Genomic DNA, 23,377 nt, shown 5'->3' with positions numbered 1-23,377 from the left:
TGACAAAATGGAATAGGACCATGTCAGATGCTTGTGAGGTTTACAGAGGAGCCAGAGGGATGTTGCAGAGATCCAGGGGACCTTGGGGTGTTGGATGTGAGGTGAGTGGGAGCTGGTGGTGGTGGTAAAACAAACATTAACCATGTGATGTTGTGAGGCCTGCAGCCCCCACAGAAGTCTACAATTCCGAGGCACAGGGCCCTGCTGAGCAGCTGGAAGGGCTCTATGCTGCGGAACTCCTTGGGACAGACAGGCAAATGGCACTGTGATGGTTTGTATATGCTTGGCCCAGGGAGTGGCACTGTTAGGAGGTGTGGCCTTGTTGGAGTGGGTGTATCACTGTGGGTGTGGGCTTTAAGACCCTTATCCTAGCTGCCTGGAAGCCAGTATTCTGCTAGCAGCCCTCAGATGAAGATGTAGAACTCTCAGCTCCTCCTGCACCATGCCTGCCTGGATGCTGCCATGTTCCCACCTTGATGATAATGGACTGAACCTCTGAACCTGTAAGCCAGCCCCAATTAAATGTTGTCCTCATGCCAGGTGTGATGGCACACGCCTTTAATCCCAGCACTCGGGAGGTAGAGACAGGTGGATTTCTGAGTTCGAGGCCAGCCTGGTCTACAGAGTGAGTTCCAGGACAGCCAGAGCTATACAGAGAAACCCTGTCTCAGAAAACAAAACAAAAAAACAAAACAAAACAAAATGTTGTCCTCATAAGAGTTGCCTTGGTCATGGTGTCTGTTCACAGCAGTAAAACCCTAACTAAGACGGGCACAAAACTGCAAAGAGCTCTAAAGTATCACACACACACACACACAGAGTACATGCTCATAGGCGCACATGGCAGACAGTATACACACTTGTGTATACACACTGGTAGGCAGCAAAGGCAACTGATTCCACACATGCACAGACAAATGGACACACATGTGAACATTCACAAGCATGTTCATTACACTTATACCCATGCACACTCACGGCAGCTGGCATACTACACACACAGACCCCTCACATGAATATGCACACACATTACATATGTTCGCCACCCTCCCGAAAGTTCATATGCACATAACCTCATGGTGCACATATAATCTCAGCAGGCCCAGAGAAAGCTGGTTGTTTACCACAGACACCTAGAACGGGCCTTGAAAGAATCTGCCCCCTTCAACCCGGTTGTAGCATCTGCAGTAGATCCCCACGCCCAGTTCCAGCCTGTATTGTGCATGTTTCATCATTGCTGTAATGAAATGCCCACAGCTGGTTAATCTTATAAAGAAAAGAGGCCTCTGTAGCTTGCAGAAGACTGTTGAGTGTTTGGAAGAGTCCGGAGGTGGCATAGCTGTGTGGGAGAGGGGACAAGTCTCTGGCCCTTTTTCTTACAGTCACTAGGATTTAGTCATAGGCCCTGCCCCAGCTGCTTATCAAATCCCAGTGTGTCACCAAGAGCCCTAGTTCTGAACTCCACTCACCTAAGAGGACAGAACAGGGCTCAATGCCAATACAGAGCCCTTGAGGATACACTCAAACGACACCAAACCAGGTGCTCCCATTTTACAGCTGGACAAACTGAGGTTCCAGACATGTAGCAATGTGCCTGGCAGCACTGAGACTGGCCTGGAAACCCTGAGGATACACTGCAACCTTCAATTCCTCCCCTTTGGAAATCAAAATCAATGGATCTGTTGATAGGGCCTGGACCTCAGGTCCTTGTTAAAAAAAAAAAAAGTTCTGAGGGCTGAGAGGTGGCTTAGCATTTGATGGCTGCTCTTCCAGAGACCTGAGCTGAGTTCCCAGAACCCCCATCCCTCAGCTCAGTCACCTGTAACTCCAGGTCCAGGGGATCTGGTGCCCTCTATTGGCCTCTATGGGTAGTGCACTCACAGGTGCACACTCCCTGCCCCTCAACCAACACACAAACACATATGATTAATAATAAATCTTGGGGCTGGAGAGATGGCTCAGTGGTTAAGATCACCAACTGTCCTTCTAGAGGTTCTGAGTTCAATTACCAGCAACCACATGGTGGCTCACAACCATCTGTAATGGGATCTGATTCCCTCTTCTGGTGTGTCTGAAGAGAGCAATGGTATACTCAGATATATAAAATAAATAAATAAATCTTAAAAATAAATAAATAGCCAGGCGGTGGTGGTGCACGCCTTTAATCCCAGCACTTGGGAGGCAGAAGCAGGTGGATTTCTGAGTATGAGGCCAGCCTGGTCTACAAAGTGAGTTCCAGGACAGCCAGGGCTATACAGAGAAACCCTGTCTCGAAATCAATCAATCAATCAATCAATCAATCAATCAATCAATCTTGATGGGCCATAGTGGCACATCACGTGGGAGGCAGAGGCTAGTCGATCTCTGTGGGTTTGAGGCCAGCCTGGTCTGCAGAGAGAGTTCAGGACACTCGGAGCTACACAGAGAAACCTTGTCTTGGAAAAAAGAAAAGAATAAATCTTAGGAAGAGAAGGAAAATGATTCTAAGAGAGGCTTAAGGGTCATCCCAGGAAAACGCCTCAATGAAAATTAGACATTAGGGCTGCAGAGAAGGCTCAGCCAGTGAAGTGCTTGCTACACAAGAATGTGGCTGGCTGTGTTCTCCGTCAGAACCCACACAGAAGGCGGGTGCTCTGGACCGTGCCTGTAACCCCAGCACTGGAAGAGACCATCAGGAGGATGGTCCTCAGCTCAGTTCCAAACCCGGGGCCCTGTCCCTGGAGAAGGATGAGGGAGGAGGCCCAGGTGTGGAGTGGAGCCGTGGTGCAAGAGGACCAGATGGCTGCTGGCGGCAGGTGGTACCTCCTGCCTTGTCAGGCGCTCTGGGCAGCTCAGGGCTGAGTCAGAAACCCCAGCTCCCTGCATGGAAGGTGACTTTGGAACTTGTGACCTGGATGTGACAGTTCCAGAAGCAGGAAATGGGGGCACTGCCTCTAGGATTAGTGACAAGCCCTGGGCCCCCTGGAGATCATGTGAACCAAGCAGGGACACACCAGGCCCAGCCTCTGATACAGGTCGCCTGACCTACCTCTCCCCTCCTTGAGCCTCTTTGCCCTTTTCCTCCCACCCGTTGAGAGCAAGCCCAGCTGCTTCAGACCCTGCCCCGCCCCAGGAACTCAAAGGCCCTCTGCCCTTTCCTCTCTCCGCAACCACCTCTGCATCTTTGTGTGCCTCTGTCTCTGTCTCTGCTCCTTCTCAGCCTCTGACCTTGCGAGCTCTGTGGGGAGGGCACCCTGGCTCATGTACAGAAGGAGCTGAGATCTTGGCAGCCGGAAGTTATAGCGCCCAGGTGAGGCTCTCCTGATTCCACCCTTGCCCATGGTAGACTCAAGTCCCCAGAAGCAGCACTCTGTCTGAGCAGTGCCTGGATGCCCAGCTTGACTGTGGAGCTGGCAGTGACCTCGGTGTCCTGAATCCAGCATATCACATTCAGGCTCCAGGGATGAGGAAGCCTATGGGCCTGGACCGTCCCCATGGTCCCAGCAGCTGCAAAGGGCTCTGGAAGACACCAGTCGCTGACGGAGAGGGTTAGGTGTTTATCTAGACCAGAGAGTGTTGGCACCACAGTGGCAGGGAGAGAGGGGGTCTAGAGACCCAGCCGGGTGTTGGTTCACTCGGGCTTGCACTCAGCTCTTAAAATGAGGCTCCCCGCTCACTGGCTGGCTCCCCATTCCCTGTGGAGCTGCTTAGAGGAGGCTCTGAGTCTGCTTCTCACCTCCTCCTCACAGGGCACAGTGGGTTCCCAACACAGATGGACCGCAAGCTGGGAGTGAGGACAGGCTGAGGCCAGGAGCGGGCAGCCTGACTTGAGACTCAGCAAAGCTCTATTTGTATCTGACTGGAACATGCTAGAACTGGGAAGCTGGGGTGGGGAGGGGGCATTTTGAAACCGCAGGCATATAGCCAGGGGACAGGGCCGCCAAGTCTTCAGATCGGGTTGGGGGGACTTAGCTGGCCAGGCCTTCCCAAGACATCACTTCTTTCTCCAACGGCTGATCTATTCTGGGCGGGCTCTGGGCTCTGCTCCAGGCCAGGCTGGGAAAGGGGCCGAGGCTGGGGAGGAGGTGGCAGGGGGTGGTGGTGACAGGAGCTGTTCTGGGCAGGCCCCTGGAGAGCGTGGGCAGGGGAGGACAGAGCTGGCAGATGGAAGAACCTTTATTAAGAATGAGTCAAAGACCAGAAGGATTTTCTCAGGAGCCCTGGCGAGAAGGGAGCCCCGGAGTCCTGCCGCAAGGCTGGGCATCGTGCCCAGCCGCCGAGCCAAGGGGGGGGGGAGCTGGGCACTGGCCATGGGGCAGTGTCTCCAGCCAGGACACATGCCAGCCCGGGGCCATCCTGGCTAGGCCTCTAGACTCTAAGGCCCCTTTTCATTGCTGCTTCACCCTTAGAGCCCCCTCAGTCTGCCCACCTGTGCAATAGGAGGATCTTTCTCTGTGAGTGAGCCCAGACTGCAGACCAGTCATGGGGTGGGAGTGGGGCGGAGACCCCAGCTTGCCTTGACTCTCCCCTGTGGCACTCCCTATTGTAACTGATGCCCTACAGCTCTGCAGCCTAGATTCTGTGGGCATGAACGAGTCCTAACTGTCCACTTCCATCTCTCTCAGAGGTTTATAGCTAAGCCTACATCCTAAGCCTGCCTGCTCTGCTCTCTCCTGCTTGTGACCCAGGTGCCCAGCTCTGTCTATGGACAATATCAGGAACGTCCCCCCTGCTGGCTTAATTCCCTGCTGAAGCCACCTCCTTCAGGGCCAGCCTGGCTGTCACAGATGTGTGCTTAGTGCCCGAGGCTGGCTTTTTCAAAGCAGTGGCCATGAGATAGGCATGTCCTGCTGCAGGACGTGCTCTGGGGGACAGTGAACATCCAATCAGGGCTGGTGAATTCCTTCCAGGTCACTGTGGCTTACAAAGAACAAGATGGAGGGGCTGGAGAGAGGGCTCAGCCATTAAGAGGACTGGATGCTTTTCAGAGAGTCAAACCAAGCTTAGTTCTCAGCATCTACACGGTGTCTCACAACCATCTGTGCCTGGGGATCGGTCACGATGTGATACACGTATAAACATTCAAGCAAAACACTCATGTATCAATAAAATATCTGTAAGTTGGTTTTTTTGGTTTTTTTGGTTTTTTTTTTTTTTTTTTTTTGGTTTGTTTTTTTCTCTAGCAGGGCCTAGAACTTTAAGGACAAAGGGAGAGTCTGGAGGGCAGCCACCGCACCTCTGTCCCCCAGGGACTGAGCAGCAAAGCACTGGCTTTGAAGTATTGCTCCTCTGGTCCTTTTTCTGTTCGCACAGTAGCAGCCATCCCCCAGCCTCCGAGATTATTCGTGAATTCTCCCTCTACACCCATCAAATTAGAGCAGTGGCCACCCGGCTAGGCAGCCCCGACAGGTATTAAACTTTAATGAACACTAATGGCCTTGGCCTACTTCACCAGCACAGGGCTACTTACTAACATTTAACTCCTCAGGCCCCTGTGCTCCCTCCTCTCCTGCTGTGCTGCCCCCCCCCCCCATGGATCCTACCCCTTCCCCCCTCAGCCCACAGCTGGGCCTGCCCTTGAAGGTGTGTCTGCAAGCTGCCCGGCCCGTTCGCAGTCCAGCAGAAACCACCCTGCTCCCATCCGTTGTTGTCCAGAGCCACCCCGGGCTCTCAGGTTGACCAGACATGACAGGCGGTTCCCAGAGGGGCGCGCTCTGCTGTATGCAGACATAACCCTCATCCATCCAGAAGCCACCAAATACCATCCAAGCCCCTGCTGCCCTCCGGCAGTCAGAGGGGCTGTGTGCTTGAAGTCAGAGCTAAGCACAGTGCCAGGGTCCCAGACTGGGCCCTCAGATTGGAAGCAGAGGGAAGAGACAAGGATGCTGGACTTGTTCACTGCTCCAGAGCTGGCCACTGCCTTGTAGATACGGACTCCTTCCGTCTGTGAGCAATCACACAGAACCGTGAAATGTTCCAGAAGGTTCTAGATTTTCATCAGTCAGGAAGAGATGGCTCTTTGTGAAAATGAGGGCAACAGGCAAGCCCTTCAGGTGCCCCTGGGGCACTTGTAGATGGGGATATATAAGGGAGGGGCATTTGAACAGTGCTTACTGTGTGCTAAGGTGCTGTATAGATGGAGCTGCAATGCCATCAGATGTAACTGTAAGCAGGGTTCCAAGGGGGCAGGCAACCTATCTCACAGACAGGTCCCCAACCTCTCCTCTGTTCCTCCCAGTTAGAATGTAAGACACGGGGCACAGGCTGTAGCAGCCACTATTCTCTGAACTCCAGACAGCAGCGATGGAGACAGAGACGTCACTCTGCTCCAAGTGGGGCGAGCTGAGGGAGCCCTGGCCGTGTAGCTCAGACGCCAGCTTGTAGAGTTGCCACAGTCCCTAGGAACCACTCAAGCTGCCCACCTGGTTCCAGTTGCTTCCACAATACCCTGGCTGAGGTATCGACCCAGAGCCTCCACTTTCCCATTTCTACCACGGCAGGTAAGGTACTGCATAGGACTGCTGCTAAAACACAGGACACCCTGTGAACCCCTAAAATCTCAGATAACTTAGCACCACATAAGCCAGTGTGGCAGTGCACACCTGTGATGCTAGCACTCGGGGCGGAGGCAGGAGGATCTGCAGCTCACTGCCATGCACAGCTTTGTCGTGAGTATGAAGTTAGCCTGGGCTACGTGGGACCCTGTTTCAAGTCATCAAATAAATGACATCAGACAACAACACTTCAATATTAGAAGTGTGTGTGTGTGTGTGTATGTGCACACACGCATACACATGCCATAGTATACATACAGAGATCAGCGAACAATTTTGGGGAGTCAGTTCTTGCCTTCTGCCTTGTTAAAGCAGATCTCTCATTTCTGGCCCTGTGCAGTGTTCTCGGGGCTAGCCAGCTTCTGAGTGATTCTGTCTCTGCCCATCTTGGTGTAGAAACGAAGGGATTGTAGGAGGGTCAGCAGGTCCAGCTCTTGACATGCGTTACGGGGGTGGGGGTGGGATCTGGGTCACTGGGGGGCTTGTGTTGCTTGCTACTGTTGCACCCCACTGAGTACCCCACTGAGCACCCCACCGAGCTGCCTCCCAGGCTCCAGACCATGATTCTTTGACCGAATGACTTTAGGAGGATGGAAATCTCCGGGTGTAGTAGCACAAACTTAGAATCCCAGGACTCTGGGGACTGAGGCAGGAGAACTGCCTCAAGTTCTGGGTCAGCCTGGACTACAGTGGGAGCTCAAGGCTAGTCAGGGCTATGCGGGAAGGCCCTTTGTCAAAAATGTCATCCTCAGCAATGAAGATTTAACACAGAAGGTACAATCCCGTTAAATACTGCAGGCGAACGGCTTTCTGAGGGCCGGAGAGCCAGGCAGCCAATGCCACAGCCACTTCAAGAATATTCTCAGGGCTTAAAGGGAAAAGACTTCCTGCTGACCACAGCACACACACACCCCAGCCCTCCAGCCCTCCAGCCCCCCAGCCCTCCAGCCCCCCAGCCCCAGACGACAAATGTTTCACAATAGTAAGAGTGGGGACAGCCCAGATGAAGCCTGGACTGTCCTGCTGTGTGGATCTGAGGCTGAAGGTCAAACAGGGTCAGAGGTTGTGAGTCTGGAAGCCACCACACAAGCTCGCTGATTTATCCCACTAACTTCTCTGTTCTTGTTGTTGCTCTTTGTTTGAGACAGGGTCTTGCTGGCCTTGAACTCAGGGGCCCCTCCAACCTCAGGATCTTGAGCCTTGGGGCTTACGGGCCTTCTCTGATTGCTTCTGTATTATCACAGAGACTTTGAGACAGGTACAGAGTGTGCGTTTACTTGGACAGTGCTATCAAGAAGTGAGAAGGAAGGAAGGAACGGGGGTCCCTGTGGAAGCTCAAGGAGGGTCAGCAGTACAGCTGCCCCCGCCCGCCCTTACCCAGCACATTTGTTCTGAGTTGTCAGTCACCTGGAGCTGAGGCCACAGCCACACAGGTGAATGTGGCAGGGAACACACTCCAGTGGCTGGCAGCTTTAGTGTCAGGTGAGGGAGGGGCTGTTGGATGCCCGGTAGCCAGTAACTGCCACCTACCACTGTGGCAAGAGGGTAAGACTAGGCAAGCCTGCCCCATCGTCTCTATGTCTGTGGACACGTGGGGACTGTCATTTACAAGCAGAGTTTCTGCCGTGGTCCTCAGAATCGAGTAGGCTATTCTACTCTACACCGGAGTAGGCTAGCACTCCAGCAGACGGGCCTTGCATGTGAACCTGGAGTCAGAGCCTGGAACGACGCAGCCACAAGCCAAGGAATGCTGGAAGCTAGCCACGACAGGCAGGCATTTCCTCAGAAGCGGGACAAGATGCTAGACACAAGGCCGTTAAAGGAGCAAGGGTTTGGCCAGGTTCGTGTCTCACGTGTCTCGGCTCATGAGAGGCTTTGAAATGTCATGGTAGAAAGACGCCACAGCAGAAGGGCACAGGGGGGAGGGGGCGTTACTGCTCACCTGGGGGGGGGGGTCACCAGGAAGCAGAGAGCTGGGGAAACTGTCTCAATAGGCATCTCAGAGTACTGTCAATCACACACCTGGGCTCCATGCCCTCTAAGCACCACCTCCTAAGGCTGACACCATCCCCCAAAGCCCCAACCTCCCCCACCCCCACCCCGCAAGGTCAGTATCAGGGAATGAGGCTCTAATGCATGAGGCTTTTGGGGGAGACGGTTTGTGTTTTAACCACAACCCCTGAGGGCTGGGGACTCAGCTCTGTGATAGAGGGCTTGCCTAATCACTAGAACTGCAACAAAAAAAAAAAAAAAAAACCCAAAACCCGATACCAGAAGCTGAGGCAACCTCATAGCCTCATCAGAGGGAGCCTGGCCCCGCCTAAGCCTACAACATTGTGGAAAAACCCATTTCTGGTATTTTAGGCTTCAGTTGTGGTATTCAGTGATAGCGGCGCCAGAAAACGAACCCAGCAAGTCACTGTTCCCATTCCTCCCACCCCCCAGGCCTCAGTTTCCCCAAATGACAAAAAAAAGGTCAGAGCACCAATTCCCTAGGGTGGCCACACTAGACACATCAGATAACCAAACCCATTCATTCTGAGGCCAGAACAGAACATGTGGCTGACAGTGACTGTCCTTGAGGCCTGGCCATCCCCCATGACCCCAGTTGCCCCCACAGTGTGCTGGGCTGACAGCCCACCAGGGAGGCTGGCGCCTCTTTCTGTCAACTCCCGGCGTGCTGAGACGGCTAGGCAGATGCTGTAGCAAACTGCTATCAATCCTGAGCGAGGGGCCTGCCCTGCATCGAAGTCTGCTGCTGCCAGCCTCTTGGGACACCCAGGGAGACACTAGAAGGTAACATCATTTCGCCCCCAATCCAATAACCTTTGCTTCTGGAGGTGAGCCTGCCTTCAAAGGAGCCAGGAGGGAGGGCGGCCATGATGGCCCCCACAGGGAACAGGACAGCGAAGACACTGGCCTGGCGTCAGCTTCGTCCCACTGAAAACACCCCCACAGTAAATCCCAGGCAAGAGGCCAAGGCAGGGATGAAATACGAGCGCTTATAAAGCCAGACACCTTTATTGTTCTGAAATGTCTTCCAGCTAGTTATAGGCCCCACAGCTTGACCCTGGCCTGTCACTGCTACGGGGCACCCGGGCTAGTTCTTGGAACCAGGGACTCCAATGGGAAGTAGCTGACCTTACCAGAGCCATTTTGCCTGCCCAGCCAAGCACCAGGGTCCCCAGCAGGAAGCTGGTTCCACTTTCACCCAGAAAGTAATGAGGTCCCCCGCCCACCACTTTGCTGGTCATATGCTTGGTCCCCTCCTACACAGGGCCATCTCCGGCAGTGTTTACCAAGCAAGCCCTGCTTACTTCTGTGCCAGCCGCTGCCCCCCAAACACGAGACTGTGCACATCTCAGACCCCACCCACTTCGAGTACCAGCGGATCCCCAAGCCACCGGAATTTGCTCTGTTTGCTGGCACTAGTGTGTGTGTGGGATGGGGGGGCTCAACAATGCCTCAGTTTCTCCTAAGGTAAAAGACAGCAGAGAGAGCCTTTGTGCCTGCCTGAGCTCAGCCTCCCTGCCTTGCCACTGTGTGTAAATAACACGTCTCTCAAGGCCCTTCCCTGTGACATGGGACAGTTATAGCACATGAGAACTGGGGGGTGAGGGGTGGGGGAGGTAGTGGTGAAGCTAACGTGGGTAAGTGGGTAGAAGTCTGCACAAAAGAGGCATGAGCAGGAGGCTCACTGGCTGAGAGGGTCACTCCCCAGGAAGCTCTTGTGAGGAAACAGGAGTCCTTTGACCATCGCAGGGTCTCCAGGACAGTGAGTGACAGACAGGTGGTGGGTGGAGGAAAAGAAAGACCCTAGCAAGTCCCCAACAGATTGATGATTGATACACCTGTATGTAAATGAGATGCAAATACACCCTCACTGAAGTTTTGCAACCAGCTGTATCTAATTGCCCAGCCGCTCTCCCCAGCACCCTGCTAGGCAGCTGGCCGAATTGCCTGCACAGGCTGGCCAGTGAGGGTGAGTCCCTGCTTTGGAGGCCTCTCCGTGCCCAGTAGGAGCCAGGATCTACCCTCCACCCTCTACCCAGCATCCCTCACTCCTCCCATCTCTCCCTTACCTGGCTGAATACCTTGCCTTTCATTGCCGCACACACCGGCTCGGCCTGTATTTATTGAGTACCTACTATGTACTACCCCATTATGTTCAGGGACAAAGGCAGGTTTCTAGGCAGGACCATAGGAGAAAGTACCAAAGGGCCAGTCTCTTGTCAGTTTGAAAAAAAAAATCTATTCATTTATGTGTGTGAATGTCACAGGACGTGTTTGTATGGAGATCAGAGGACAGCTTTCGAAAACTGGTTCTCTCCACCCTCCACGTGGGTTCTGAGGATTGAACTCAGTCTGTCAGATTTGGCAGCAAGCACCTCTACTCTCTGAGCCATCTTTCCAGCCCTTTGTCATAGCAACAAGAACAAGAACTAAGGCAGCAGCCTCTCCCTGACCGTCACCAGGTACTGAAGGAGGCACCTGCAGCTGTCCGGCCATGCATGGCAGGGACACCATGTCGTGTCACGCTCCCAATGGAGTAGCATCCAGTCAGTGTCACAGAAGAAAGTTCTAGAAGGAACATGGATGGCAGAGAGAGCTGCTTCCAGCTGGCACTTACTTAGCAGACAGCAGACAGGCTGAGGACCTGCTGTGTCAGGTTCCCTTTGAGGCCTCTCTTAGATTTAGTCCATTTTACAGGCAGAAAAACCAAGGCCCAGAGAGAGCAAGCACTCCCCACACAGCCGGTGGACAGTCTCGAACCCAAACTGTGCCACCAGGATGAAGATGACGGTGGTGAGAACATTGACCACAGAGGGTACCTCTGTGTAGCAGGCGCTCTGTGACCAGTCACACTTCCCTGTGCAGGAGCCAGTCCCAACCTTGGTATGCCTATTTGCATAGTAAGTAGGAGGGTGGGCTCAAGACGTGCTCATTTGCATTATAAATAGGGGTGTGGCCAGATTCCAGCTGGGCAGGATCAGGCTCCAGGCTTTCTCAGAATCTTCCAGTCTCTGGTTTTTGATGTCATTTGTTTGTTTGGTTGGTTTGGGAGTGGGAGTGGGGAGTCAGCACATACATATAGCCCTCCCACCCACCCCCGAAATACAGGCTGAGCCCTAGGATGACAGGGGCCTTGGGTAGAATCATCTGAGCCTCACTGGTTTAAATGGGGGTGGGAGGTGACCTCTGAGTCCACTTCCCTTCAACTTGAGGAGGCTTTGACCAAAGGGGAGCCCCACATAGTGGGCACCAGGCACACTGGCGCCTGCTCTGGGTTGTGTCCTTGGGGACAAGGTTCTCCCCTCCCCCATTCCTCCTTTCTCTCTCTCTCTCTCTCTCTCTCTCTCTTTCCTGCAACCCCTAAGGTCACCCTCATCAAATTCAGGGTCGAGGCAGGCCCCACCCAAAGCTGGAGCCACCCTGGCCTGGGGTCACCCACGGTCAGTCCTAATGGCTGCCTCCCCTGTCCAGCCCTGTCTCTGCAGGGAGTGATCTATGGCCCCATTACCACCCAGGCCTCTGAAGGGCTCCAGGATGGATTACTGCCTGCCTCGCAGAGCAGGGCGGCAGTTTCCACTACTATCCATCAGCAGCAGCTGGCCCTGAGAGAAAGCCGACACCGCTACCAGACACAGGGGCTGTGGACTCCGCTTTCCCCTTTAGCTTCACTTCCAGGAACCCCAAAAAGCCATCTGTCAAGGACGGCTGTCCTAACCGTGTGACTGTGGGTCTCCATTTGGGTGTTAGCCTCCCTAGACAGTGCGTCCCACAGTAGGGTGATACCATGCCTACTTGGGGACCCAGGCTGCATGTCCAGCATCATGACCAAGGCCCTACTTATATGTGGGCCATATGTTAAGGCCTCCTCTCCCCACCCTGCCCCCCAGCCTGCTACAAGCTGCCACAGGCCCAGGTGGCACCTCCAAACACCTGCTGGGTTCTCCCTGCCTGGCAACTGTCCCTAAGGCTATGTGGCTGGGTCCAAGAAGGTACAAAGGACTAACAAAGCAAGAACAGGCTTGTCCACAGCTGGCAGAGAACACAGGGCCTAGGGCAGGTGCCAGAGAGCCAGCAACACTTTATGACAAGAAGCAGTTTTGGGTGTCCAGCCGCACTGAGGAGAGGTGGGCAGGGCAGGCATGCCCAGGGCCCTGATTTACTAGGTCTCCACAGGCTGCTATGCTGCATACCTCCTGCCTCCCCTGTGCGTGCACGGAACAGATCAAGAAAGTCAAGCAGGCCTGTCCTGACCCCAGCATCCACCTTTCCAGTGGAGGGCACTCCCACTGGTTCTGTCACCATGGGAGGACTTGATTTAGTAAACTGTCTAATGAGACTTCTGCAGCAAAAGAGGCTCTGGTGATCCAAAACACAGCCCATAGCCTGGCTGCTAACCTTTGGCCTCCTGCAGGCTGAGCTGTCACCTGTCTTGCACGGGAAAGAGTAAGAGAGACCTGGGGCTGGCACAGAAAAGAAACTCTGTGACCACAGTGACAAGGAGAGCACAGAGCCACAGCCAGAGGGTGTCATGTGCTAGGACTGGTATCGCCAGTTCAATTCAGAGAGGGTGAGAGAGTTTTCTAAAGTCACACAGCAACGGCAGAAGGGAGTCATTATTCTTGTGTTCTCCTCAGCTCCAAAGGAAAGGAAGGCAGCTGATAACCTTACACACACAGCATTCACAGAAGCTGTGACAGCCCCTGCATCCCCTCATAGTTGGGTGTGACACTAAAATGGGCCTGCTCAGCCAGCCGGGGTTGAGGGTCCATGGCTGCCACTGCCACTTTGGTGGCAGTTCCACATGTGCAGAAGGGATGGCTGGCTTTGCCTGGATTCAGAGGCCAGCGATACACTGTGACCCCATGCACAGAAGCAGGTAAGGACTCCCATCCTGGCTCTGCAGGTCCCTTCAGCAGCAGGTCACTCTGTCCTGCCAGGGTCACAGCCATCTAGGGCCTCCAGGCTCCTTAGCGTCCACTCTCCTCCTACACACGATCAGTGAGAAGTGGGGGGGGGGGGGGCCTGAGATCAGCTGCTGAGGACAGAGTCAGGCAAGGGCTTGGGGAGCAGCGGGGGAGGGGAAGAAGGCAGGGGAGAGAATATGGACATAGGTACCGGATACTGCCTGAGTGACCCAGCACTGTGTGTGAGGAGTGAGGACGGTCTGTCTGAGTCCTTAGGACTATGTGCATGAGTGGTAAGTACTGGATGAACGTGATCATGTGTGAGCTGAGTACTGTGTACCGAGTACTGAGAGAGTGAGTGATAAGTGATAGAGTACTGTGTGACTGACCAAGTACTCTATGAGCGGCCAGTGCTGTGTGGGATGAGCACAGGAGGGATCAGTCCTGTGTTAGTAGTGAGTGCTGTGTACAGGGTAAGTCTTTCTGTGAGTACTGTGTGTTCATAATGACTGTGCAGCGAGTACTGAGAGCCATGAGTACACTTCGGAGTGAGGCGTGTGTATGTGTGTGTGTGTGTGTGTGTGTGTGTGTGTGTGTGTGTCTGTGCCTGTGCCTGTGCTGGATATGAGTGCTTATGTCTGTCTGTCTGTCTATCCATCTGTCTGTGCTGTATTTGAGTGCTTGGGAACTCAGTACATGGTTCTGTCTGTGTATCTGTGTGTCTGTCTGCGGGTCTGTGCTGTATAGGAGTGCTTGGGAGCTCTGTACTTGGCTCTGCTGTTTGGCTGTCTGTGTTGTACAGGAGAGCTTGGGAGCTCTGCATGGTTCTGCTGTCTGTCTGTCTGTCTCTGTCTGTGTTGTACAGGAGTGACTGGGAGCTCTGTGCATGGTTCCACTGTATATCCTGAGTACAGTACACTGGCTACTAAACAGAAGTGAGCTTAGCTCAGTGTGTACTGAGGACTCCTGTGTTTCCACGCACACAGGCTCTGCAGGGCCAGTGATGGTCACAGGAGGACAGTCTGCTGCTGAGGCATGCTGCGTTCTTCTCCTAAAGGATCCTGAGTGGCTCTGCCCACTCACCATCCCTGTTCTGTGCCAACCATCTTCTCCCTGGGTACAACCACAGACCTGTAGGTGGGTGGCCTGGTTTCTCACAGGGAAGCTGGCTATCTTTCCCATGCACAACAAGGCGGTTTTTCAAAATACTACACCTGCAGGTTAGACAGAAGACCTCAGAGTCAGTCTCAGGTCGGAGGAGCTTAATGTGGGGACTGAGCCCTGTCTCTGAGGTTCAGACATCTCTGGGGTTGACCCTGCCCCCATAGCAGTCAGAGCTGTGGGCAAAGGAAGGCCTGGGGACACAGATAAGGCTGGGGTGCAGAGTGGCGGGAACAAGCACCAGACAGAAGTGATAAGCCGTGAGCAGCATGGCCCCACCCCAGGCCTCAGGGTTTATCTGGAGACAGCAGATAGCACACTGCCCAGAGAGTTGTGGTCTGGGTCTATGACGGATGACAGTGTACCTGTAGCCACCACAGGGGAGTCAGCCTCTCTGGGGCTCAGACCTGCCTCCCAGCTCCCTGTGAAACTGCTACTGCCTCGACCTCAGCTTTGCCCCATAGCCCTATAGAAGCATTAGTACCCGGGAGGCCTTCAGGACCAGCCAAGTTCTGACCCTCAATCTTGCAGAGTCAACGCTGACCCAAGGGCCAGCCTGAAATGCCTACTTGATTCCAAATTCCTGAACTGTCCAGGGAGAGTCAGCCTGATGTGGCTGTCCTCATTCCCCTACTGGCTGTCACCCCGGCCTTAGTTTCCTGTGTTCCCACATCCTACGGACATCACAAATATTAAATGTGTCCTTAGCAAGAGGTATATGTGTGTCATTAAATACAATTTGTTTATTAAGAGTATAACTTACAGACCTACCCACAGGCACAGCCCCAAGAGGCCAAACAAACACAGGTTCCCAGACAGGAGCACATGGTATTTAATGGAAGACAGGTCACAATACCCAAAAGGTGGTGGGTCAGGTGGCCACTAACCAGGGATGAGCCTGGCAGCCGGTGGCAGGGCAGTGCCTAGGAGAGACATGCCACTGAGCCTGGACTGTCTGCTGTGGAAGAAGCCGAGTGCTGTGTGACTGGTAGTTGATGCCTGTACCAGGTCATCTGAAAGGAGAACGTCAGCATGTGGCCAGCAAGAGGTGGGGGACAGGGCTGGAGAGACGACTCAGCGGTTAAGAGCACTGACAGCTCTTCCAGAGGTCCTGAGTTCAATTCCCAGCTCACAACCATCTGTAATGGGATCTGATGCCCTCTTCTAGTGTGCCTGAAGACAGCGACAGTATGCTCATATACATAAAATAAATAAATAAATCTTTAAAAAAAAAAAGAGTTGGGGGCAGAGGTGACATCTGGTTGGACAGATGGGGGACAGTTTTGGGTGATGGGTGCTTGCAAGTTAGAAGGGGTAGGAGGCATGACACCATGACAGAACGTAGGCTGCCACACTACTGCTTTGTGGAGGATTTGAACTTGAGTTCATCTCTGTTAAAAAGCAAACAACCTAGTGGAAGAGCAGGAGTTGGGGTCCAGTGGCTAAGAGCACTGGATGTTCTTCCAGAGGACCCACACGGTGGCTTACAACTTCAGTCCCAGGGACCTGACGCCCTCTTCTGTTCTTTGTAGGAATCAGGCACATATGTTAGATGTGCTGGTAAGACACCGGAATGCATACAATAAGTAAATAAAAATATTACACATATATATGGAAAAAAGTTGCAAGCAAGTGTCATCAAGACTTCCATGCATCCAAAGAATTCCCACAGTGCTGGAGAGTCAGGTCCCCAGACAAAAAGCCAATAACCATCCCCTTCTGGGGTGCAGGATATCCCAAGGAGGGCGTGTGAGCCCAAAGGGGTCTATGCAGGCCTCTCCCTGCTGGACCACCCATGTGGTGACGCCTTCCTCCGGCCCCCATCCTGTTCCTTAGGTAGCTCTCCTGGGCCCTTGGTTCTGCAGGCTCCGACAGCCCAGTCCCCAAGTCCCACAGCCCTCAGCTCTCTGACTTTCCCTATCCCTGGCACCAGTTACAAGGGGTCTGTCACCAGGACACAGCTGCTGTTCCTGAGGCCTCTGACTGACCGCAGTGTTCCCTGGCCCGTTGGGGTGCAGATGTCCAAGCTGATAACCCTTCCTGGAGACTCAGCTGTGGGCAAAGGGCCAGAGATAAAGCTGGACGACAGACTTCCTGCTGGGGCAATGTGGCTGGGGCACAGTGGCCAGAGAAACCTGGGCCTCCCACTAGCCTCCGCCTGCTGGCAGCCACACGCAGCCTTAGGATGGTCGACTCCTTGAAGCCCTCTTGGTCAGGTCTTAGACAATGGCCAGGAAGACGGCCAGTCATCTGAGGCTAGTGAGGTCTAGCCTCTGCCAGCTCCGACCTCCTGGGTGTTGCGGGAAGAGATGAAGTCACAGTCCTTCCCCAGGGCCAGCAGAGCAGCTGAGAAGGGGCAGCCGCTTCCTACACAGGAGCCTGCCATGGTCTCATGTGCCTGCCACCATGTTCCACGACTTTCTCTACTTCTCAGAAGAGGAAACTGAGGCACAGGGAAACTACATCACTTGTCCCAGGCTACACAGCCGAGAGGAATTTTTTTGTTTTGTTTTTTTTGGGACAGCGATTCACCAGGTAGCCTAGGCTGGCCCGGAACTCACAGAGATTTGCTTGCCTCTGCCTCCCCAGACCTGGGACAAAAGATGCATGCCACCAAGTTTGGCTAGCCTTGAGTTTTAACTGGCACCTCTGTTTCCCCCAGGCTTTGCAGCAGCCAGAATCTAAACCTGAACCCTTGGGTTAGGAACCACGGTTAGGAGAGAAGGCAAACCCCCAGCCATGAGAGACCATGGGTACCATGGCTGACTACTCTGCATGCAACAACCAGAGAGACACAGATACCCCAGGTCTCCTGCCATCCATCTCCTCCCGACACCCCAGGTCCCTATATGGCTCCTAAAGGAGTGCCCTGTGGCCATTCCCACATCACCCCACCCCCACCCGGCAAACATTCCACAATCAGAGCGAGTAGAATTCCAGAGCCAAAAATCAAAAGATGGCCGGCAAGACAGGGTTCCTATGAGAGAGCTCTCCACTCCACAGACAGAGGGAGCAACTACTCACAGGCTGTTGCTGGGACACGTGTCCCAGCTTCCTCTGCTGCTCTGTCCCCGCCCACTCACCCCTCCCACCTCCTGTTCTCCACCCAGCAGGCCCTCCTCCCACACCCGAGGGCAGGGGCACCTGTGGCTTGCTTGGCAGGGCTGGGTGCCAGGGGTCATGGCACTTTCCCTCTGCTTCTGGGCTTGCCTCCAGCCTCAGCCCACTGTGGTGACAGCCTGCCTGCCGTGGCTCAGAGAACAGAGTCAGAACTGTGTTCTTATGTCCCCAGCCAGGACCACACGCCTTGGCAGGCAGGCAGGGACCAGAGCCCCAGCCCAAAGTGGCCCACACCACCCAGCCACAGACTCTGTCTGTAATCAAACCTACCATTAGGGAGATGAGAGGCAGTATCCAGCCTCCACCCTCACCCCAGTCCAACCCTAGTGGCCACCCCTAAACATGGTACAGAAGCCAAGGGCCAGGACAGCAGTAACTCAGGGGCTTGGGGTCCCCAGAGGTAGCCCCAAGTCGGCACCTGGAGAGTTTCCCAGGAAAGAAGATACGACCAACTGCAGGCAGTTCCTTGTAGGAAGGGCACATGGATTGTGAGTTGTGGGGTACACTTCACTATGATATGGGGTCACTGCTGCTAAGGCCAAAAGGAGACTCACAAGTGCCTAGAGTGGACACCATGGTGGGGAACTAGCCCACAAGGAAAACTGAGGTTTCTATCTCCTTTAGGGAGCCTCTATTTCTGCCTCTATCAAGAGGGGGTGATGGTGGAGCTGAGGCACCAAGAGGGACCTGATAAATGTCATTTCCCTCCTCTGGCTATGTTAGAAAGGGGACAGAGGAGCTGGAGAGATGGCTCAGTGGTTAAGAGCACTGACTGCTCTTCCAGAGGTCTTGAGTTCAATTCCCAGCAACTACATGGTGGCTCACAATCATCTGTAATGGGATCTGACGCCCTCTTCTGTTGTGTCTGAAGACAGCTATAATTGTACTCATATACATAAAATAAATAAATCTTTAAAAAGAGAGAGAGAGAGAGAAGGAGGGAGGAAGGGAGGGAGGGAGGAAGAGAAGAAGGGAGGAAGAGAAGAAGGGAGGAAGAGAGGGAGGGAGGAAGAGAGGGAGGGAGGAAGGCGGGAAGGGAGGGAGGGAGGGAAAGGAAGGGAAGGAGACAGAGGACTAGGCTAGGGCTGCCTTTTCAAGAGGGGGCCTTGTATGACAATTTGCTATCCTGATCTGTCCTGGGGGTGCTGGGACAAGAGACTTGTTTGGGGCTCCAGCTTCCAAGCTGGCTGGCCCCCTTTTGTCAAGATCTGGCCAAACACCGGCACACTCAAGCCTGGTCCTGCGTGGCCCATTCATGCCCATGTGACCCGGGTGAGGCTGGTGTTTACTCCAGCTGCCTGTCTTGACGCTTTGTAAAGAGCCAGGCTTCCTTCCCCTGGCTGGCTGTCTCTACCAGGTGAGGCTCAGGGGTGTCCTTCTTCCAAAGACAGTGCTGTCCCTGTGTTTCCTCTCACTCTTGAAAGGTGAGACAGAATCAGGGGAGCAGGGAAGGAGTTTATTAGGAGGTGGCCCTGAGACACAAGAGCCACTGGGTAAGAACAACAAAAGGACAACTTAGGAAGCTGGCAGCTAACAGACCTAAATCTGTCAGATGTCTCATTAGCCCCATCTACCCAGAACCAGCAGGGGGACTGCCAACTCTGTTAGGATGGAAAGAGGCCCAGAGAGGTCAAGAGGCCAGCCCAAGTCACACAGCTTTAAGTGGTAAACCCAGGCTGTACACCTAGGCTGGCAATAAGGAGTAGAGCTTTTCACCATGAGGCTCTGGGGGACAACGAGACCTTCATGGTCTTCTGGGCCCCACAAGGGAAGGCAAGGTGCCACTGCTATTGAGGTGACAATCTCATCAGAATCTCCTCTGTCCTCAATCCCCTGCCAAAGCCACCATCTCCATCAGACTCCCTGTGGCTTAGCAGAGTGGCCACCCAGCTAGCAGGACACACAGGTGAGGCGCTCACAGACCCACCATGCTGGCAAGCATCAGCATCTATTCACAGTTCTCACCTATAGCTTCTTCTGCCCACAGCACCTGGGTGCCTGGCGGCACGCCCAGCTCACACCAAGGAAGTTGGGCAAGTGCCCTTTGCCCCCGAGGCTTAAGGAAACATAGAATTCAGGGGTGCAGGAGGAGTCTGTGCACGGCAACCACTGAAAGGGCTAAACGGAGCTGGAGAGAGGCCACCCCTTGCCTATGAGAGGCCAGAGCTCAGCACCTTCCTTCTGTCTGAGGCAATCTAGGACCACACAAGCAATGGCCACCTAGAACCTGGGGACAGGCCCAGGAGCCAGCTAGGTTAGCCCAGGCAGGAGACCAGGTTAGCCCAGGCAGGAGGCCAGGGCAAAGGACAAAGCAGGCAGAGGGCAGTTGCACAAAGGAACAGCCAGTATCACAAGCTTTGCCCAGGTTCCAGTGCCCACATGTATGTCCTATAAGAACATAGAACTTTCCCCTGGAGTCCCCAAACATTGCTACTGGTGTCTCTGCCATTGCTGCCACCCCGCCCCAGTGAGACCCAATCCTCCTGACTACTCTCAGGGACTAGTCCCTTACTACCTCAGACAGCCCTGTAAGACATCGTGTGTCCCCTTCATTATCTGTAAACTGTACGTCTTACCAGGGAAAAGAAGGTCACACCTAGGACTGGCCCCTAGCCTGGGTTCCATGCAGCCTTCACTGATGATGCTGCCTGTGCTAAAGGAAATGTCAGATGTCACTTGTATCTGACATGGGACTGGGAGGACTAGAACCTCAGAGTCACCTGCATGGGACACCTGGGCCCTGAGCATGCCTCTGACCCTCTGGGGGCTCTGTAGCCCAGGCCCACACGGCTCCACTCTTGACCGCCGCTCCCATCCCTGCCTTTTACTTCTTGCTTCCTGACCAGAGGGTGGCCTGGAAATGGGTCAGCACTGGCTCTTCACCTAGGCTGTCCCAGGCTAGGTATGCTCTGGGAATGTAGGACTCAGTGGCCTCAGAGCTGGGAGCACACAGATGAGCCCGAGGGCAGGCTTGGTGCCGGGGTCAGCTCCGGGTCAGCCTCTGTTCCACAGTGCACAGGGTGTGGAGGCTCGTGCCTTGGGACAAGCTGTAGGAGGGGTTGGCTCAATATCCCACCACACCGTTCAGTCAGCTAGGCTGGATCTGGGACCCCAAAGTACTGCCTCTTGGGCCAACACTTATACCCCAAATGCATCTCAGTGTCCTTGAGCTAAGACACTGCCACCCTGAGTCAGGGCTCAGCCCTCTGTCACCCCCACATCCGTCTACAAGCCTTGATGTCTGGGCACCAGTCCCAAGACCCACACTCCTTCCTCTAAGCTGGTGCAGGCTTTCCCTGGGGCTCACTCTGGGCCCACTCACTCGTGGGCTCCTCTGGTCAATGAGAAGTGACTGGCCCAGCCTGGTCTGGCTGCCTGTGGGGACAATAGTGGACTCACTTATGGGAGGGGCGGAAGGACCCACCGGTGAGAGGCTCCCTTCTCTCTGCCTCTCCATCCACCTCTCTCAACCCTACTAAGCTCCTTTATGAGCTAGGTCCACACTCGGAGCTGCGTACAAGCTTCAGCCCAGCAAGGCAAGGCAGGCTTCCTCCTGCTCCCCAGCGTCCTGCCTGGCACTGCCACTATGGCTTCTGTGGGGACCAGGCCCTCGGAGGTGACAGCTATTTCCCTATAGTCCTGATTTCTCTGCCTCGTGTTCTCCTGGCAGGCTCAGCTGACCAAGACATTTTGTGCACAGAGGAGGAAGGCTATGCCCTAAGACACAGAGGGGTCACCCTGACAGCCCTCATTCCTGTAGGAATTTGGCACCACAAGGGGGGTCAACACAAAGGTCAAAGGTCAAAGAGACACAGTCAAGGCTGGGGTGCTGGGAAAGGATGTGCGTATGCGTGGGACACAGGGAGGAGGAGGAGGAGGCTCAGACGAGAAAGGAGAAGAGGCTCCACAAGAGGAGGCTCCACGGCACAGAAGGCCAGGCAAGTGGTGGGCTCTCAGAGGCTGAGGTGGGCTGTGGGTTTCAGAGCCTAGTCAGTGCTCTTTGCTTGGGGGTGGGGGTTGTAGATGCAAGGGACACAGGCCACTGGGAGGGAGGAGGGACAGGAGGCTCCAGCATTTCTGAGTCAAGGGTCTCGGGTCTCTCCCCAGAGAACTTCTTCTCTGCCCTATTCAGCTGGTAGGGTCTCCATTCTGAATTCCCTTCTCTCTAAAGTCCCCAGTCACATGGTGCTTCCCCTGTGGCTTGCTCTTCTTGGTGTCCATCTTGATGCATTTGGGGGAAAGAGAGCACTCCAGGTGCCCTCAGCTTTGGCAGTGTTTGGGGGTTCCAGGGGAAAGTTCTAGGCAGATCTATGTTCTGGATGCATTTGGAGGTGGGGACCAGGGTGATCTGCCTGCTGTCTCCAAGGTACCCAGGGGAGGGGAAGGGGCAGAACCTGGTTCCTGGGGCTAACCCCACCCACTCCAGGCTTCTGTTTCTGGCTCTGCTGGGTTGCGCCCCCTTCTGGGCCAGTGACAAACTACATCCACAGCTTCTGTCCGGGAGGGGCAGGAAACCATCCTGACCCCTGACCTGCTCAGCAAAGAGAGGGGAATTTGGGGGTCCAAATGCAGGCTGTCCTTACTCAGCAGCTTACAAGGCTGGCCCACCACACCCCTGAGTTCTGGAGTGACCCCACTGTCCTGCAACTGCCTGAATAGAGACACACTTCCTGTCCACTCCGCCCCTTTCACTGACACTAGGGACCCCGTACCAAAGACATAGTCAGCCCAGTCAGGCTGACTGGAACGGACCGCCAACCAGCAGGCTCTATGAGACACCACCTCCTCCTGCAGCTGTGAACAAAGAGCCACCTCACAGGGCAAAGTGGACCTCTTGTGGCTGTAGCTGGGACATTAAACCCTAGGCAGAAGGAGAGGTTAGATAAGCCAGTTGGGTGTGTTGGGGTCTCAGGGTTATTCCAGCTGGGGAGGGGTACAATGGGAGAGAAAGGAGAAACACGAGGAAGGGGCCACAGGCCAAGGACAGCTGAGGCTTTCAGAAGCTGGGGCAAGCGCGAGGCAGATCTTACACACTAAGGAGGAAGCAGCCTGTGAGGCCTTAGCCTGGAACCCAGCCGAGAGCTCTGACCTCTAACCTAAAAGGAAGAGGCACGTTTGGAGCCACTAAGTTCCAGGTGACATGTGACAGCAACCACAGGAAACCGGTGTGACGGGAAGAAGGCCGTTCCCAGACTCACACAAGTGTTTGCTCCCAGGAACATCCTCCAGGGCACAAGCTCAGCTGTGACCTTGAGTGCCCTTGGCCGAGCCATGACCAAGGCTGGGTCCTCTGTTTCCTAAAGGCATTGCTTCTTCTGGTTTTGTTTTGCTTGTAAGATTTGTTTGTTTTTATTTCTTAGGCGAGAGTGTTTTGCCTGTGTGGAAGTGCACCACCTTTGTGCAGTCCCTCTGAAAGCCAGGAGAGGGCGCCAGGTTCCCTGGGCTGGAGTGACTTGAGGCTGGACACTATCTAAATGTGGGTGCTGGGATTTGAACCCTGGCCCTTTGCAAGAAGAGCAGCCAGTGCCCTTCAACACTTGGCCATCTCTGCAGCTCTTCTTATAGCTCCCTCACCAGGTGTTTGAAATAAATTCACTCAACCCTCAGAGCTCCTGTACAAAACATGTGCTGACTGGACCATGCCCT

At 54.4% G+C, this 23,377-nt stretch overlaps 1 protein-coding gene across 3 annotated transcripts in view, besides 1 other annotated feature; it reads right to left on the bottom strand.

The window, feature by feature from the left end:
- Gse1 (genetic suppressor element 1, coiled-coil protein) overlaps positions 1–23,377 on the bottom strand; it is a 352,883-nt gene that overhangs the window by 194,584 nt on the left and 134,922 nt on the right. The window lies entirely within an intron of this gene.
- Positions 14,124–15,900: an enhancer, noted in NCBI's record as "VISTA enhancer mm99". NCBI's record gives its function as "enhancer in: heart[8/10]" and the evidence as "EXISTENCE:transgenic organism evidence [ECO:0001131][PMID:17130149]".

The sequence above is a fragment of the Mus musculus genome, chromosome 8, assembly GCF_000001635.26.
Source record: "Mus musculus strain C57BL/6J chromosome 8, GRCm38.p6 C57BL/6J".
Lineage (NCBI taxonomy): Eukaryota > Metazoa > Chordata > Mammalia > Rodentia > Muridae > Mus > Mus musculus.
Note: the sequence above shows the minus strand (reverse complement) of the source record. Positions and strands in the feature narration are given on the sequence as shown.